The sequence below is a fragment of the Hyperolius riggenbachi genome, chromosome 10 (genome assembly GCF_040937935.1).
Source record: "Hyperolius riggenbachi isolate aHypRig1 chromosome 10, aHypRig1.pri, whole genome shotgun sequence".
Taxonomy (NCBI): domain Eukaryota; kingdom Metazoa; phylum Chordata; class Amphibia; order Anura; family Hyperoliidae; genus Hyperolius; species Hyperolius riggenbachi.
In genome coordinates, this window is record NC_090655.1 from 255,595,154 (window position 1) to 255,612,580 (window position 17,427).

Here is a 17,427-nt window from a genome sequence, read left to right on the forward strand (position 1 = left end):
ACAGACATATAGATGAAAATTTCTCTGCATATACAAGCTCAATGATGCTAACCTGGTCTCAACCAAGAAAGCCTGACCAATCTATCTCCTCATTAAGACCTATAGGTGACATGCTGTTCAATTGGCAAATCCACCTAGCCTCTTTTCTCAGTAAATGTTTTACTATGTCTCCCCCTCTAATATTGAGTTTGACCTGTTCTACACCACACACCTTCAGGCCACTGCAAAAGCCCTGATGTTGGTGTAGAAAGTGTGATGCTACAGAGGTCAATTTTTTGCCCTCCTCCAAATGTTTAGGGGCCAACCTTATATTAGATAGATGCTGCTGTATGCGAGTTTTCAACATATTCTTTGTTTGGCCAACATAAAGCTTTTGACATGGGCAGGTTATCACATATATCACCCCCACACTTTTGCAATTTATAAACCTATTAATCTTTAAATTCTTGGTGCCCCCACATGTACCAATATCTGTACAGGGTCGCATATACCTGCATATATTGCAGTCACCACAAGGGTGACTACCCCGAAGAGAGCCAGTACATCTTCTCTCCACATTCATATAGTGGCTTGAACAAAGTTTATCTTTGAGAGTGGGGCATTTCTTAGCCGAGATGGATGCATGTGGGCTAATATATTTTGCCACGGTCGTATCTGACTGTAAAATAGGCCAAGTATGGTTTAAGATTCTATAAACATCTCTCCACTGGTTGTTATAGATTGTACTGAGTCTCACCATCCCATCAGTATTTCTTTGCACACTGTGGAGCAGCTCACTTCGTGCACTGGATTTGGCCCGTTGATAAGCTTTTGGAAATGACTTTCTTAGGGTATCCCCTCTTTTTGAACCGATTTGTAAGGTTTTGTACCTGTAAAGAAAAATCAGTTTCATTAGAACAAATGCGACGGACTCTCAAGAACTGTCCTGTTGGAATGTTATCACGTAATGATTTAGTATGCGCACTTTTGTAATGCAACAAAGAGTTCACTGATGTCTGTTTACGAAATAAATCCGTTTGCAAATAGCCCTCTGTATCAATTTTGATCTTAATATCCAGAAACTCCATTTCTGTAAAAGAGATATGTCTAGTTAGTATGATATTCATATCATTGTTGTTAAGTGCGTTTGTAAATTCATCACATAGTTCACGGGGCCCATCCCATAACATAAAGATGTCATCAATGAATCTATGCCAACCTAATAAATATTGAAGATTTCCCATCTTGAAAAAACATTGCCTGTAGGCAGGACATTGTATGTGTGTATAGTAGGGATAATGTGGGGTGATTCCAATGTTTAATGAATGCACACGCGCATTAATTTCTTCCTATGGTGTTTGGGCTGCGGGGGTCTCTGCTCAGGCTATTTTTCCTCCTATGGGATATATATTTCTCTTGCTCTGTGGTTGGGCTCTATTTTGTATGGTTCTTCTAGAGTGCTTCTTTAACTGTAGTTAGTCTATTCTTTTGGTTCCTTGGCTGCGGAACTCTCTTTAATATATCTAATACATTTACAATATATGGCCATGTTCTGTGTGGCAGTGGCTCCCCTTGTGCGCCTTGCTTGATAATTTTAATTACTATTATATTGTTAGAAGATATATTTGCAGCGTCGCTACATACATACCTGTACTTCCGCGTTCCAGCGTGGTTTGCGCTTCCTGAACCTGGCCAACAGCAGTTCCGCCCCGGGTGACGTCACTTCCGGGTGGGCGGACTATGCCTCGTGATGTTCCTCCACTCTTATTTAAACGCCGCTATGGCGGCGGAACAGCACGGTCTCCCCCGCATCTTGAAAAAGCGGATTCACACCCGCGAAACTAGTTGGTCCGTTTGAGGGGACCTTCTGCCACTCTCTGCCTCGCTGTGCCTGCCTCCATCTTCATTGTATTGGGCTAAGTACTGTCTCTTTGTTTTTTCATTCACAGGCTGTTTCTTGCTCATTCACTGGTCCTGCCTTTTCCCATATTGCCTACCTTTATGGAATATCACTCTTATGTTGTATATACACTATTGATCACAGTTTTTATTAACCCATGTTTGAATTTCAGGTTGTGTTTTACATATGACAGTGGGTAGCTGTCTCTTATCTTTTCAGTACTGAACCCGGGTGCTATCCGATTAGGGCTCATGTATTGAGCCCTTTGAGGATTTATATCACAATTTATTTGATTCAGATATTCAGGAGGCTTTATATTATATATTTATATTTTTGTACATTGTCATGCATAGTGTCACCATGGCAGAGATTGTTTGTTGGGTTGTGCCCCAACTTTTTAATTGTTTTTAAATGTATGAATATTATGTGAAGTGCAATACAATATCTATTTTGATACAATAAAGATATACATATATATATTTTGGATACCAAACATCGGTTTTCTGAGTGGTGCTATATATAGGGTTTCTTCTCTCTCCCTCATTTTTAGTTGCACTATATCAACCCTAGCACACTGCAGACATATACTGGGGTAGCGGATCAACTTTTGTTCTAAATTATGATTTGTTGTTACAACCCTGGCTACAGCCACTAAAGGCGCTCTTCACGGGTGACCAGTAGAGATGGCCGAACACTTCCTGACAAACTTGGGCTGTTCGTCGGTCGCGCTTAACACGATTTTTTTTTTTTATTACGTTCTCATTTTACATGTTAACAGACCAATGGGGAGCCTTGCCGCCAAAATGTAAAGATGCCTTAGCTCCAGCTATACTTAATATAACTAGAGCTGCGCGGGGAGCGGCGGTGTGGCGTCAGGTGCACGGAGATCTTCAATCAACTTAATGAAGCTCGCAAGATTAGAGGAGATTGGCGTGGGAACAATTTCTTAAAAGTACAGGTAAGTATGGGCACCGTGGGCAACACAGTGGCATAGTGGTTAGCACTCCCACCTGGCATTACTGGGTCCCCGGTTCGAATCCCAGCCAGGTCATCTGCAAGGAGTTTGTATGTTCTCCCCGTGTCTGCGTGGGTTTCCTCTGGGGACTTCGGTTTCCTCCCACATACCAAAAACATACTGATAAGTTAATTGGCTTCCCCTAAATTGGCCCTAGACTACAATACATACACTACACAATACATAATTAGACAAATGACTATGGTAGGGACTAGATTGTGAGCTCCTCTGAGGGACAGTTAGTGACAAGACTATATATACTCTGTACAGTGCTGCGGAAGATGTTGGCGCTATATAAATACTAAATGATAAAAAAATAAGGGACTTTTTGTTGTTGTGTTTTTATTTTATTTAACCCTGTGTGGAAATGGGTAAGGGGTACTTTGTACCCCTATACTCATGTCTCCTGGGAGGGGAGCTGGTATCTTTGAGTCCCCTTTTTAAAGGGGACTCCCAGATGCCACCATGCACCTCCTGGGGCACCGGAGGTGGGGAGAGCCCCTTGTCCATGGATTGGACAAGGTCTCGCGGGGAGAGGGGAAGGCGTGGCTACCCCTTTCCCCCAGATCTCCCCCATACCATGGACCATGCGGGCTGGTATAGTTTAGGGTGCAAAGCCCCACGCAGCTGGGGCTCCACATTCTGGCTATCCCAGCCTACATGGGGTTAAAGAGGCTCTGGATGGGGAACCCCACATCCATTTTTTTTCATTTCTCACACTAATAAAAAAAAAATTCATTTATATACATGTTGATACATTATCTGGGGATCCTTACATGTTTTGCCAGGATTTCTGGGTACCACAGTGTCTCAGGTTTTATAATACAATATAATTCGCTGATGCATAAACAAACCTGTACATAGACTGTGCAAAGTTAAGTCTGTCCCTGCGCGGCTACAAACATTCTACCTAGCAAGAGAATACATGGGGATGGGGGAGGGGGGGGGTGAGGCAACACCTCAATATAGTTCATCATTCAATGATTATACAAGATATCTAAACACAATATAATGAGAAAAAGATTACTAGATATACAAATCTAATGATGTCATGACTTTGAAAAAGGGCGCATCCTACCAATACTTCCTGTCCCGTTCCTGTCCCATGCTGTGCTCCAACCTCCCGACACTTCCTGTCCCATGCTGTGCTCCAACCTCCCGACACTTCCTGTCCCATGCTGTGCCCCTGGACATCCAGATTATTTAACCCTCTCTGCAGAGGCCCCCTGCTGGGCACAAGTGGGTACAGTCTCCCTTCTTACAAAATGGTGTGCGTTCATCCCTACAACTCAGTGTCCCGTCTCTATGGTGCATCTGGGTACTAGGAAGATAAGAGGCACCCTTGGAGATGGTGGAATACGTGTGTGTGTGTATATATATATATATATATATATATATATATTTAGTCAGAAATTGTTTGAAAAATATCTTGCCTACCTTACACAAGGAGATAGTAGTTTAATTGACACCCAGGACACTACTATCTTTTTTTGAGCACCCTATTTGCCCTGAGGAAACGGTTTAAGCTGCAAAACGTGTTGTCTGAAGTGCTGATCATTAATAAATACCTATATTCTTTTATTAAACCGATGTCTCCTTGTGTAAGGTAGGCAAGATATTTTTTGATCAACTTCTGATGAATATATATATATATACGCATCCGCCATCTCCAAGGGCGCCTCCTATCTTCCTAGTAGCCTGATATTCACCCCACACAGTGGGGTTTTTCTACTTCACCTTTTGTGAATTGAAGCCTTTTTAAGGAGCAGCGACCATTACTCTAATGACCGAGTGGGGACGGGACTTCCTCACACGCACAGATGAGTCATTGCCTCATTGAGCAACCAATACTTGTGAGTATATCTACTCTTACCCTCGCCAACTGACTTACAATAATACACCAGAACAGGCTCCCGGTGTCCAGGTGGTTTTTCTCCTCATTTTTCTGCAGTTCCTATGGTGCATCTGCCATCATATCACAGACCGCACTGGCACCATAGAGATGGAACCTAGAACCTGGAAGGATGAGGACGGGTCGCACGTGTCCTCTGTGGACCCTGGAGAGGTAAGATACTTCACCCTTCTGCTCTGCGCTCTAACCCTAGCCCATCTCTCTCCCTCTCTACCACTTCACCCTGGGTGATGATCTACCTTGCCCAGCCCTGCTTCCAATATTACAATCTCCTGCTATCGCCACTCCCCCTGCAATCAGGAACTTCACCCCTCTGTCTCCCCTAAGCTTCCATATGTAGATATCAGATAACTTTCCTATGGGTTACAGCTGCCAGTGTGGATTGGAGGAGCACTGCGCTGCACTGGCCTCATCACTGTGTCCAGACACCCTAGGGAGGAAGACCACTTCAGTTTGATGCTCTATGGGGGGGAGAGGGGGGGCAGGTAATTGTGCCTACATGTGTAACTACAGACATGCTTTATGGCAACTTCAAATAAATGTGACATTACCTACATCATGGAGCAGCAGACATGCTTACCACAATCTGTTTCTTCCTTTACTTCTTTCCCATTACTAATTTCTGATGCCTGCATGAAGCTTGGCACCTGAATGGTCGTGTCTTCACCAAGGATATCAAATCTGTCCAATAGTGTCCATTGTATTCTACATACAAGCTGTGATCCCGTCCAGTCACCTGATTTCCAGGATACTTCCCATATGCTCAGTAATGGTGGACCATTTCCCAGCTACCAGTCTGTCAGCTGCTGGGGGGAGGAGCACGGCCACAAGAGACTGAGAGTCCCAGGAGAGATATGAAGGGATTAAAGGACAACCGTAGTGAGAGGTATATGGAGGCTGCCATATCTATTTCCTCTTATGCAATACTAGTTGCCTGGCAGCCCTGCTGGTCTATTTGGCTGCAGTAGTGCCTGAATAACACCAGAAACAAGCATGCAGCTAATATGTCAGATCTGACAATCATGTCAGAAACACCTGATCTGCTGCATGCTTGTCCAGGGTCTATGGCTAAAAGCATTAGAGGTAGATCATCAGCAGGGTAGCCAGGCAACTAGTATTGCTTAAAAAGAAATAAATATGGCAGCCTCCGTATACCTCTCACAACAGTTGTCCTTTAAAGGGAACCTGAACTGAGTAAAATTATGTAAAATAAACACATGATGTAGCTGCAAATGAACATTACATACTAACCTCACCATCAGTTCCTCTCAGAAGCTCACTATTTTCTTCTTACAGTGATCCCTTCCAGTTCTGAGAAGATTTTGTTAGAACTAAAATATACCAGTTGCTGTCAGTTATATATCAGCAGCTGTCAGTTACAACTTAATATGCAAGGTAATTTCCATGTTTCCCTATGGCTCAAGCGGGTGATATTACAGTTTAACAGTGTGCTGACCAGGAAGCTGTTATGGGGTAAAGGCCATTTTCAAAATGGAGGACAGAGAATTCCATTGATCACAGTGGACAAATAGGACGCAAGACAGGAGAAATAGATTGATGAGCAGACTACATGGGAGTTAAGTATGACCTGTGTATTTTTATTTTGACTTTTTATTTTCAGTTCAGGTTCTCTTTAAGTGGACATCCCAGTCCAGACAATTTCTCCAGTAATTCTGCCTCTTTCTCTGTCTGGCATGCCTCAAAACTTGTTGAGGTAAGAAAAAGGGACACTTAAGCCCCACCCCTGATGCTCCCCTGATCACGCCGCTGACACACCCTTAGTCACACATACCATAAAGATTTTATAAGAACAATATGTTGTTTGGTAATTCAAACCACACTGGTCCTTTCTATCCTAGTTCATTCCCTTCACATTAACATTTGAAAGTAAGAAATATAACAATGTAAAGGGTGGGAATAAAAGTTAAAGTCAAATCCATTTTTAGTAGAAAAATACATATATTTACATGAGTTAGAAAGAGGGATTGGGTTTCCAAAGGGGGACTGTTACTTTCAAAAGAGGGACAGCTGGGAGCTATGAGTCTGGTGCAATAAATTGACACTTCCTGTTATTATGGAGCCACATCCATATGGCAGCTTTACATCTCTGAGGAATAATAATAATTATAATCTGATTTGTTTGAGGATGTCTCATTGGCTTGCTGGTCGCTGTAACAAAAGACATCTAATACCATAGCATCTTCCCGAGGTAGACATCGTGCTCACACTCCTGAGACACTCAATAGACCACAAACAATGATTGGAGGAGCACCAATGAGTGTATGTAGTAGCATGCCAAGACCCCAACCCTAGTGTCTCTTACGGTATTTCAGTCCAAAAATGCTAATAGGTTGGCACTGCTAATGTAAATATAGCAGCATAAGCTGTGTGCATGCTGGCAATGTTTACACGACAGGGAAAGGGGTGAGTGCACTGACTGGATTAAACCCTGGCTACAAGGGTCAGTTACATTAAAAATACATGAAGCCAGGCACATTGCCTCAAGATAGGACATTTCATACGTTCTTTGGGAGTTGTTAAAGGTGGGTGTGGCCAGAAAAATGGCAAAGTCAGTAACCCTTCGCAAATGTTCATAGAGAGAGAAATGGCTAGAGAGAGGCACTGGTACGAATAGAGCAAGGGAGGAGACAACCTGATGTCTCTGGCATGGCTGCCCAAGATCTGTAACCACTGTGCGCACATTGCGCAGAAGACATCACAGAATTTAGTTCTTTTTAGACGGATGACTGAATGAAAGGGATGGACGTTACGGCCAGCTATATTTCACAGTACTCTGGCCAGACTGTCCGTCAAAAGATGGACATTTGGTAACACTGGTATAGAACCCCCTTAGTAATGATATCCCCTCAGTTCATACTCCCTCTCAATAGTGCCCCTTTAGTACAGAATCTCAATCTGAAAATGCTTTAAATTGATATTTTTATTAAGGACCAGTGGAATTTGAATTATAAAACAACATATTTTCTTATGAAATCTTTGTTATGTGACTTGGGGGAATGACTTGCTGGGGGAATGATTAGGGGTGTGGCAGGGGCGTGGCTTAAGTGTTCCTCTTTCTTATCTCAAAAAGATGGGAGGTAAGGGCAAGACCACCTCAGTATAGAGCCCCCTTCGTAGTAATACCCCATCAGTACACAGTTACATAGTTATTTTGGTTGAAAAAAGACATACGTCCATCGAGTTCAACCAGTATAAAGTACAACACCAGCCTGCTCCCTCACATATCCCTGTTGATCCAGAGGAAGGCGAAAAAACCCTTACAAGGCATGGTCCAATTTGCCCCTAAAGGGAAAAATTCCTTCCCGACTCCAGATGGCAATCAGATAAAATCCCTGGATCAACATCATTAGGCATTACCTAGTAATTGTAGCCATGGATGTCTTTCAACGCAAGGAAAGCATCTAAGCCCCCTTTAAATGCAGGTATAGAGTTTGCCATAACGATTTCCTGTGGCAATGCATTCCACATCTTAATCACTCTTACTGTAAAGAACCCTTTCCTAAATAAATGGCTAAAACGTTTTTCCTCCATGCGCAGATCATGTCCTCTAGTCCTTTGAGAAGGCCTAGGGACAAACAGCTCATCCGCCAAGCTATTATATTGCCCTCTGATGTATTTATACATGTTAATTAGATCCCCTCTAAGGCGTCTTTTCTCTAGACTAAATAAACCCAGTTTATCTAACCTTTCTTGATAAGTGAGACCTTCCATCCCACGTATCAATTTTGTTGCTCGTCTCTGCACCTGCTCTAAAACTGCAATATCTTTTTTGTAATGTGGTGCCCAGAACTGAATTCCATATTCCAGATGTGGCCTTACTAGAGAGTTAAACAGGGGCAATATTATGCTAGCATCTCGAGTTTTTATTTCCCTTTTAATGCATCCCAAAATTTTGTTAGCTTTAGCTGCAGCTGCTTGGCATTGAGTACGATTATTTAACTTGTTGTCAATGAGTACTCCTAAGTCCTTCTCCAAGTTTGATGTCCCCAACTGTATCCCATTTATTTTGTATGGTGCTAGACCATTAGTACGTCCAAAATGCATGACTTTACATTTGTCAACATTGAATTTCATCTGCCATGTATGTGCCCATATAGCCATCCTATCCAGATCCTGTTGCAATATGACACTATCTTCTTGAGAGTTGATGATACTGCACAATTTTGTATCATCTGCAAAAATAGCAACATTGCTCACTACTGCATCTACTAGGTCATTAATAAATAAATTGAAGAGCACTGGACCCAGAACAGACCCCTGTGGGACCCCACTGCTAACAGTCTCCCATTTTGAGTACGATCCATTGACCACAACTCTTTGTTTTCTGTCCATTAGCCAGTTCCCTATCCAAGCACACAGACTCTTCCCCAGTCCTTGCATCCTCAACTTTTGCACCAGACTTTTGTGGGGAACAGTGTCGAAGGCCTTTGCAAAGTCCAAGTATATCACATCTACAGCATTCCCAATATCCATATTAGCATTCACTACCTCATAGTGCCTCTCTATAGTGCCCCTTTAGTAGAGAATCTGATCTCAATCTGATAATGCCCCCTTTGTAGAGAACTAGGTAATGCCTTGGCTGGCCCTATTATAGGGTGACCATATTTTGATTTCCAAAAAAGAGGACAATCACAACAGCATGTGGGCGTGGTCATGGGTGGGGCCCAATATACAAGACCTTAGAAGTGTGCTGTACAAATTTGCGGGCATGGAGGACCGTTTTTTTTCCCAGACCACATGGTGGAGGGCCGGCCGACCACAAAATGCAATCAGATTCGCAGAAGATTTCCCAATAAAATACAATGAGATTGGCAGCATATTTCCCCACAAATGGAATCAGATTGGCAGCAGATTTCTCTACAAATGCAATGAGATTGGCAGCAGATTTCCCCACAAATGCAATGAGATTGGCAGCAGATTTCCCCACAAATGGAATCAGATTGGCAGCAGATTTCCCTACAAATGCAATGAGATTGGCAGCAGATTTCCCCACAAATGCAATGAGATTGGCATATTTCCCCACAAATGCTATGCGATTGGCAGCAGATTTCCCCACAAATGCTATGAGATTGGCAGCACATTTCCCCACAAATGCTATGAGATTGGCAGCACATTTCCCCACAAATGCAATCTTATTGGCAGCAGATTTCCCCACAAATGCAATCAGATTGACAGCATATTTCCACACAAATGCAATCTTATTGGCAGCAGATTTTACCACAAATGCAATGAGATTGGCGATTGGAAGCAGATTTCCACGCAAATGCAATGAGATTGGCCGCAGATTTCCCCACAAATGCTATGAGATTGGCCGCAGATTTCCCCACAAATGCAATGAGATTGGCAGCAGATTTCCCCACAAATGCAATGAGATTAGCAGCAGATTTCCCCACAAATGCAATGAGATTGGCAGTAGATTTCCCCACAAATGCAATGAGATTGGTAGCACATTTCCCCACAAAATGCTCTTCCTGCCGCCCTCAGCAAAGTTGCTCCCACTCATGTCTGCTCGGTGTGTGTCCTTCACCGCATGGCAGCTCCAGCTACACACATACATCCTCTCCTCTCCCATCAGCCCCAGCGGCACGCACGCAGGGCTCTGGGACAATCAATAGGGAGATGCGAGTGTTGTTGCCGGGCGACACAGAAGCTTTGGGCAGGGTCGGACTGGGACACTGGGGGCCCACCAGAGAAATTTCAGCCTGGGGCCCACGCGCCCCATGATTTGGAACTCAAATACCCTACTCTAGTGGTCCCCATAACAGCATTACCTAGTGGTATAGTGGTCCCTCACACTGCCCTATACAGTCCTCTGTACTCTGTGCTGCAGAAGATGTCAATGCTCTATAATAAATACATAATAATAATATGGTAGACTATGACTTTGGAAGGATTAGATTGTGAGCTCCTCTGAGGACAGTTAGTGACATGACTATGTACTCTAAAGTGCTGCAGAAGATGTCAGTGCTATATAAATACATAATAATAATATGGAAGAACATTAGACTGATTATGGTAGGATTAGATTGAGTGCTCCTCTGAGGTCAGTGACATGACTATGTACTCTGTACAGTGCTGCAGAAGATGTCAGTGCTATATAAATACATAATGATAATATGGTAGGACATTAGGTTATGGCTATGGTAGGAATAGAGTGTGAGCTCCTCTGAGGACAGTCAGTGACATGACTATGTACTCTGTAATGTGCTGAAGAAGATGACAGTGCTATATAAATACATAATAATAATATGGCAGGACATTAGGTTATGGCTATGGTAGGAATAGAGTGTGAGCTCCTCTGAGGACAGTCAGTGACATGACTATGTACTCTGTAATGTGCTGCAGAAGATGTCAGTGCTATATAAATACATAATAATAATAATATGGTAGGACATTAGGCTATGGCTATGGTAGGATTAGAGTGTGAGCTCCTCTGAGGACAGTCAGTGACATGACTATGTACTCTGTAATGTGCTGCAGAAGATGTCAGTGCTATATAAATACATAATAATAATATGGCAGGACATTAGGCTATGGCTATGGTAGGCATAGAGTGTGAGCTCCTCTGAGGACAGTCAGTGACATGACTATGTACTCTGTAATGTGCTGCAGAAGATGTCAGTGCTATATAAATACATAATAATAATATGGCAGGACATTAGGCTATGGTAGGATTAGATTGTGAGCTCCTCTGAGGACAGTCAGTGACATGACTCTATAAAGTGCTGAAGAAGACATCCTGTTCAAAAAAAATGAGAGTACACACAGAAAAATGTAAATATCAGTTATATCCTCACTGAAGTTAAAGTATACCAGAGACTGCAACAACTAAGGATTCAATAATTACCCAGGACTTCCACCAGCCCCATAAGCATGTGTGAGTACCTCGCCATCCTCCCATGGTCTGCCAAACCACAACCAGCCCCATTAACTGGTTCAGTTGTGCATGTGCGGAAGACCCAGACTTAATGCGACTGAGCCAGTTACCGGGGCTGAACGACAGACCGCGGGAGGATGGCGAGGGACTCACACACGCTTATGGGGTGGGAGGAAGCCCCGGGTAAGTACTGAATCTAAGGTTAGAAGAGAGTAAGCTGGCACATGCATATTCCAATCACATAAAATAGCTTTATTTTATCCGGCTAGTTACATTAAAAAGCTGTACAGATCGATAGCATTGAATTTTCTTGCCTACCCTGGCTCTGATGGCTGTGGGGTGAGGTGGGGGGGCAGCGGTGCTGCCTAACGAACGTTTCGCTCCTTGAGCGTCTTCAGAGGCTTCTGCGCACGCCGGGGCACCGAATATCCGGTAAATTTAAAGGGAAGATTACTCCCAGTAATAGTGTTGTCCGGATCATGAACGATTCGGATCTTTGATCCGAATCTCTTTTGTGAGTCGAATCATCCGAATCATCAAAATGAGTGATTTGGATTGCAAAGGGGGCGGGGCCAGGGGCGACACGCCCCCTCTCAGCGGGCAGCGGGGTCCTGGAAGCAGAGCAGAGATGGATCGCTCAGCTCCAGGCCAGGGGAGCCAGCCAGCCAGCCTTGCAGGGACAGGTAGATGGGACATGGGTGCCACTGCCAGATATGTGTAGAGCACACATACTGGCTGTAATGTGCTGCGCATTTTAGGCTGTCTGTTCCTAGTTGAGCTGCATAGTGAACAAATAGGAAACTTTTGGCTCGGAAGCACAGCTTAGTAACTTTGTAGACGTGCTGGGCTAGAATGACAGTGCACTGTGATTGCAGGGCAATACGATCTTCCTGCACTGCTCTAAACAGCTGCACTTCACTTCCGGGAATGCTTTGGGGAATGCTTTCTTTCACTGTGCGACGTTTGCATTCCAAGTATACAGATGAACATATAGGTGAAATATATGTAAAGCATAATGATTGCAGCATGTGGGTATTGTGTGCAAGCAAACATTTATGCTCTCTGCTCGTCCCTCCTCCCTTCTCTGTCCACTCCCTGCCCGTCTCTGTCCATCTTCTCCCCTTCTCTGTGTGTCCACCCCCTTCTCCTGTCCTGCTAGTCATTTCACCCCCGAATGCTTCCCTTGCAAAATGATCCGAGATTCGGATCAAAGATCCGGATCTTTTCAATGATCCGATTCGAATCATCCGGATCATTGAAAAGATCCGAACTTCCCATCTCTACCCAGTAAGCGTAGTGCGCAAATCTCGCCGCCTGCTCTACTTCCGGGTATTGCCACGCCCTCTGACGTCCGCAATCCGGAATATCGAGCGTTCCACGGTGGTTACTGCTTCATGCAGATCTATACTGGTACATGCATGAATTTCAAGCAACCACTAGATGGAGCCAAAGGATTAAAAATATAAAAAATGCCTTTTTCATGCAGACCCGGTTATTCAAGCTTAATGTTTCAACCGAGCCTGCAATTAGAAAGGCTCTGCGAAGTATAAATACACGAGATTAAAAGAAGGGGAAGAGAGAAAGAGGGAGGGATTAAATACCTATCCAAGTCCCCTAGCACACTACTATAATGGTAATTCACTGCTTAATTTAGCATTTCCTGCATTGATTAATCCTCATTTAAATTCTACCTATAAGTAGCTGTGTACTTCCCTGTGTTGAAACTCGGGCTTCCACATCAAAACCACACAGGGGATTTCTTTACTACTTTTATTTAAATCAAAATTCATATTCAATTCTCTAACCCCAAATTGTGTAGATTGGAGAAGGAAGCCTGATCAGTACAAGGAACCCATAAGTGATTAAAAAAACAAAAAAATGATTCTAGTCTCATGGATTAACAGTTCCGTAGATTCAGCATCATTAAGGATCCAGAAAACTTTAAGGTAGATCTCTATAAAGGGGCCAGGAGGATGAATATTAAGCAAATCTTTGGTAAGAGGGAGTTGTATCAGAAACAAATGGAGGAAGTGACAAGGATTAGTACACTAGGATTTATACCGGAAAGAAAAGACCTGGAGAATTTAAGAAATCTAGAAGATCTCTGGCGGGAGAGCAATCCAGAAATAAGAGATAGTGGGGAATGCACACAAAAAGACGAAAAGTTACAATTTAGACCGTGCAAATCAATAAAACCATTCTCAATAACTCAAGGATCAACCATAGATATATTCCAGATACAAGTAGAGAACGATATAAAAACTTTGCAATATAAGAAAGAAAAACCTAATCTGGATATGAAAGAAGAGAGAGCTTTAAAATGGTTGAAGAAAAGACCAGATTTGATGGTAAAGAGGGCAGATAAAGGGGGGGCCCTAGTGGTTATGACTGCACAGTATTATAACGAGGAGTCCCTACGCCAACTTAAAGATGATGAAGTATATAAACCTTTGAAGGGAGATCCAACTATGAAATATAAGAGATCTATGCAGTCACTACTTAGGAAAGGAGTAAAAATAGGATTTTTTAAACAGAAAATGGCAGAAGATCTTTTGCCAGACTTTCCAATTAGACCCATCTGGCATCATCTTCCAAAAATCCACAAGTCCCGCGTCAGGCCACCGGGACGGCCAATAGTCTCCGGTATAGGGTCCCTTACCGAGAGACTATCTAAGTATCTGGACCACCTTCTGAGGCCCTTGCTCGCATTTGTACCTTCTTACCTACAAAATACGCTAGATGTGCTGAAAAGCGTAGAAGGCGTTCCCTGGTTTGAAGGGGATGCGATAGCCACAATCGATGTGGTTAATCTCTACAGTAGAATCCCCCATACAGATGGAGTAGCAGCTGTGAAATATTTTCTTGAAAAGACAAATGAAAACCCCAGATTCATCGACTATATCTGTGAGTGTCTTTCTTTCGTTTTAACCCATAACGCCTTCATTTATGATGGCCAATGGTATTGGCAGATATCAGGTACAGCCATGGGGACGTCGGTGTCGTGCACATATGCCAATTTATTTTTGGCTTGGTGGGAGGAGAAATATGTGCGCGGTCCCGGTGTACCCCACGGCGATTGCCTCAGAAGGTGGTCCAGATTTGTGGATGATATCCTGGTGGTCTGGAGTGGGACTGAGAGTGCATTTAAAGTATTCTTTGAATATTTGAATTTTAACAATAAAAACAATATGCAATTTACTCATGAATACAGCACCCACCGGGTAACTTTCCTGGACCTTGACCTAAATATCCAAGGAGATAAATTAATATGCAAGGGATACAAAAAACCTGTTGCAGGAAACTCTCTTCTCCATAGACAGAGCTATCATCCTGAGCATACATTCAGATCAATACCCTATAGCCAGTTTCTGAGACTCAAACGAAATAATACGAATCAGGAAGATTTTTTAGAACAGGCTCAAGAGCTAAAAGCCAACCTGATAGAGCGAGGCTACAAGGAAGAGGAACTGGCGAAGGCTTTAATAAAGGCAAACCAAACTAATAGGAACGCTTTACTACAGAGAAAAAGCAGAAAGCAAGAATCAGATGAGGCCAAAAAAGAAAGAGTCACTTTTTCCTTTGATTATACTCCTATGCATAAAGAAATTAGGAATTGTATAATGAAAAATTGGAAAATAATCAAAAGGGATCCCATTTTGGGAGAGATATACAAATACCCACCATTAATTACGTTTAAAAGGGCCCACACGATAGGAGATAAAATCACAAGGAGCGAGTATAAACCCCTAAAAAAAGAAAGCTGGTTAGATCAGTGGAAACCAAAGGGAAATTTCAAATGCAGACGTTGTTCAGTATGCCCATTAATGGAACAAGGAAAAAGCACAAAAGTAGGCCCCATAGAAAATAAACCCAGAACTTTGATAACTTGCCAAACCACACATGTGGTATACGCTATATGGTGCCTATGCCTCCGTTTCTACATAGGAATGACCACTAGGAAATTGAAAAAAAGAATTCAGGAACATGTGGGGTCTATTACATCCGGACAAGGATGCCCACGCCTGATTGAGCATGTCAACATGAAACATCAAGGTAACCCAGGAGTTTTGAGATTTGCAGGACTTGAGCAAGTGGTCACACCACAGAGAGGAGGAGATAGAGAACGTTTATTATTACGTAGAGAATCACGGTGGATAATAGAAGTTGATGCAATGGGACCGCTTGGTCTGAATGACTATATTGATATGGCCTGTTTTCTGGATCCTTAATGATGCTGAATCTACGGAACTGTTAATCCATGAGACTAGAATCATTTTTTTGTTTTTTAATCACTTATGGGTTCCTTGTACTGATAAGGCTTCCTTCTCCAATCTACACAATTTGGGGTTAGAGAATATGAATTTTGATTTAAATAAAAATAGTAAAGAAATCCCCTGTGTGGTTTTGATGTGGAAGCCCGAGTTTCAACACAGGGAAGTACACAGCTACTTATAGGTAGAATTTAAATGAGGATTAATCAATGCAGGAAATGCTAAATTAAGCAGTGAATTACCATTATAGTAGTGTGCTAGGGGACTTGGATAGGTATTTAATCCCTCCCTCTTTCTCCCTTCCCCTTCTTTTAATCTCGTGTATTTATACTTCGCAGAGCCTTTCTAATTGCAGGCTCGGTTGAAACATTAAAGGGAAGGTTCAGGGACTAGCTAAAAAAATAAAAATCCATTTCCACTTACCTGGGGCTTCCTCCAGCCCGTGGCAGGCAGGAGGTGCCCTCGGCGCCGTTCCGCAGGCTCCCGGTGGTCTCCGGTGGCCGACCCGACCTGGCCAGGCCGGCGGCCAGGTCGGGCCTCTTCTGCGCTCCATGGTGCGTTCCACGCCGGCGCGCTGACGTCATCGGACGTCCTCCGGGTTGTACTGCGCAGGCTCAGAACTACTGAGCCTGCGCAGTACAGCCCGGAGGACGTCCGATGGGGCTGGAGGAAGCCCCAGGTAAGTGGAAATGGATTTTTAATTTTTTTAGCTAGTCCCTGAACCACCGGCGTACCTGCGACCCCCTCAGCCGCAGGGGGGCCCGGGGCTGCTCTGGGGCCCGCTCACTGTGCGTGGGGGGAGTGCTGCTCTGGACCCCCCAGAAAGGTGCTCAACTGGCCACAGCGTCTAATAGACGCTGCGCCAGTTCATTCCCCGCTGCCCCGCTCCAGCAGCCTGCATAGTCTCCGGCAGGCAGAGCAGGGCTACGGCAAGATGGCCGCCGAAGAAGCCCTACACTGGAGACTATTTGTGTCTCTAGTACAGCCAGGCTTCGGCAGCCATCTTGCCGTAGCCCTGCACTCTGCCCGTCAGCGCGGGAGATGTGCTGCAGGAGGACTCGGGGAGCTGCGAGCCAGATGCCGGGAAAGGAGAAGACTTCTGCCAGGTAAGTGAATTGTTTTTTTTTTTAACAGGTGCATTTTTTTTTCTAGTGTCTGCTGCCTACATTGTGATTTTCAGGTGTCTGCTGCCCACATTGTGATTTTCTGGTGTCTGCTGCCCACATTGTGATTTTCTGGTGTCTGCTGCCCACATTGCGATTTTCTGGTGTCTGCTGCCCACATTGTGATTTTCTGGTGTCTGCTGCCCACATTGTGATTTTCAGGTGTCTGCTGCCCACATTACGATTTTCTGGTGACTGCTGCCCACATTACGATTTTCTGGTGTCTGCTGCCCACATTGCGATTTTCTGGTGTCTGCTGCCCACATTGTGATTTTCTGGTGTCTGCTGC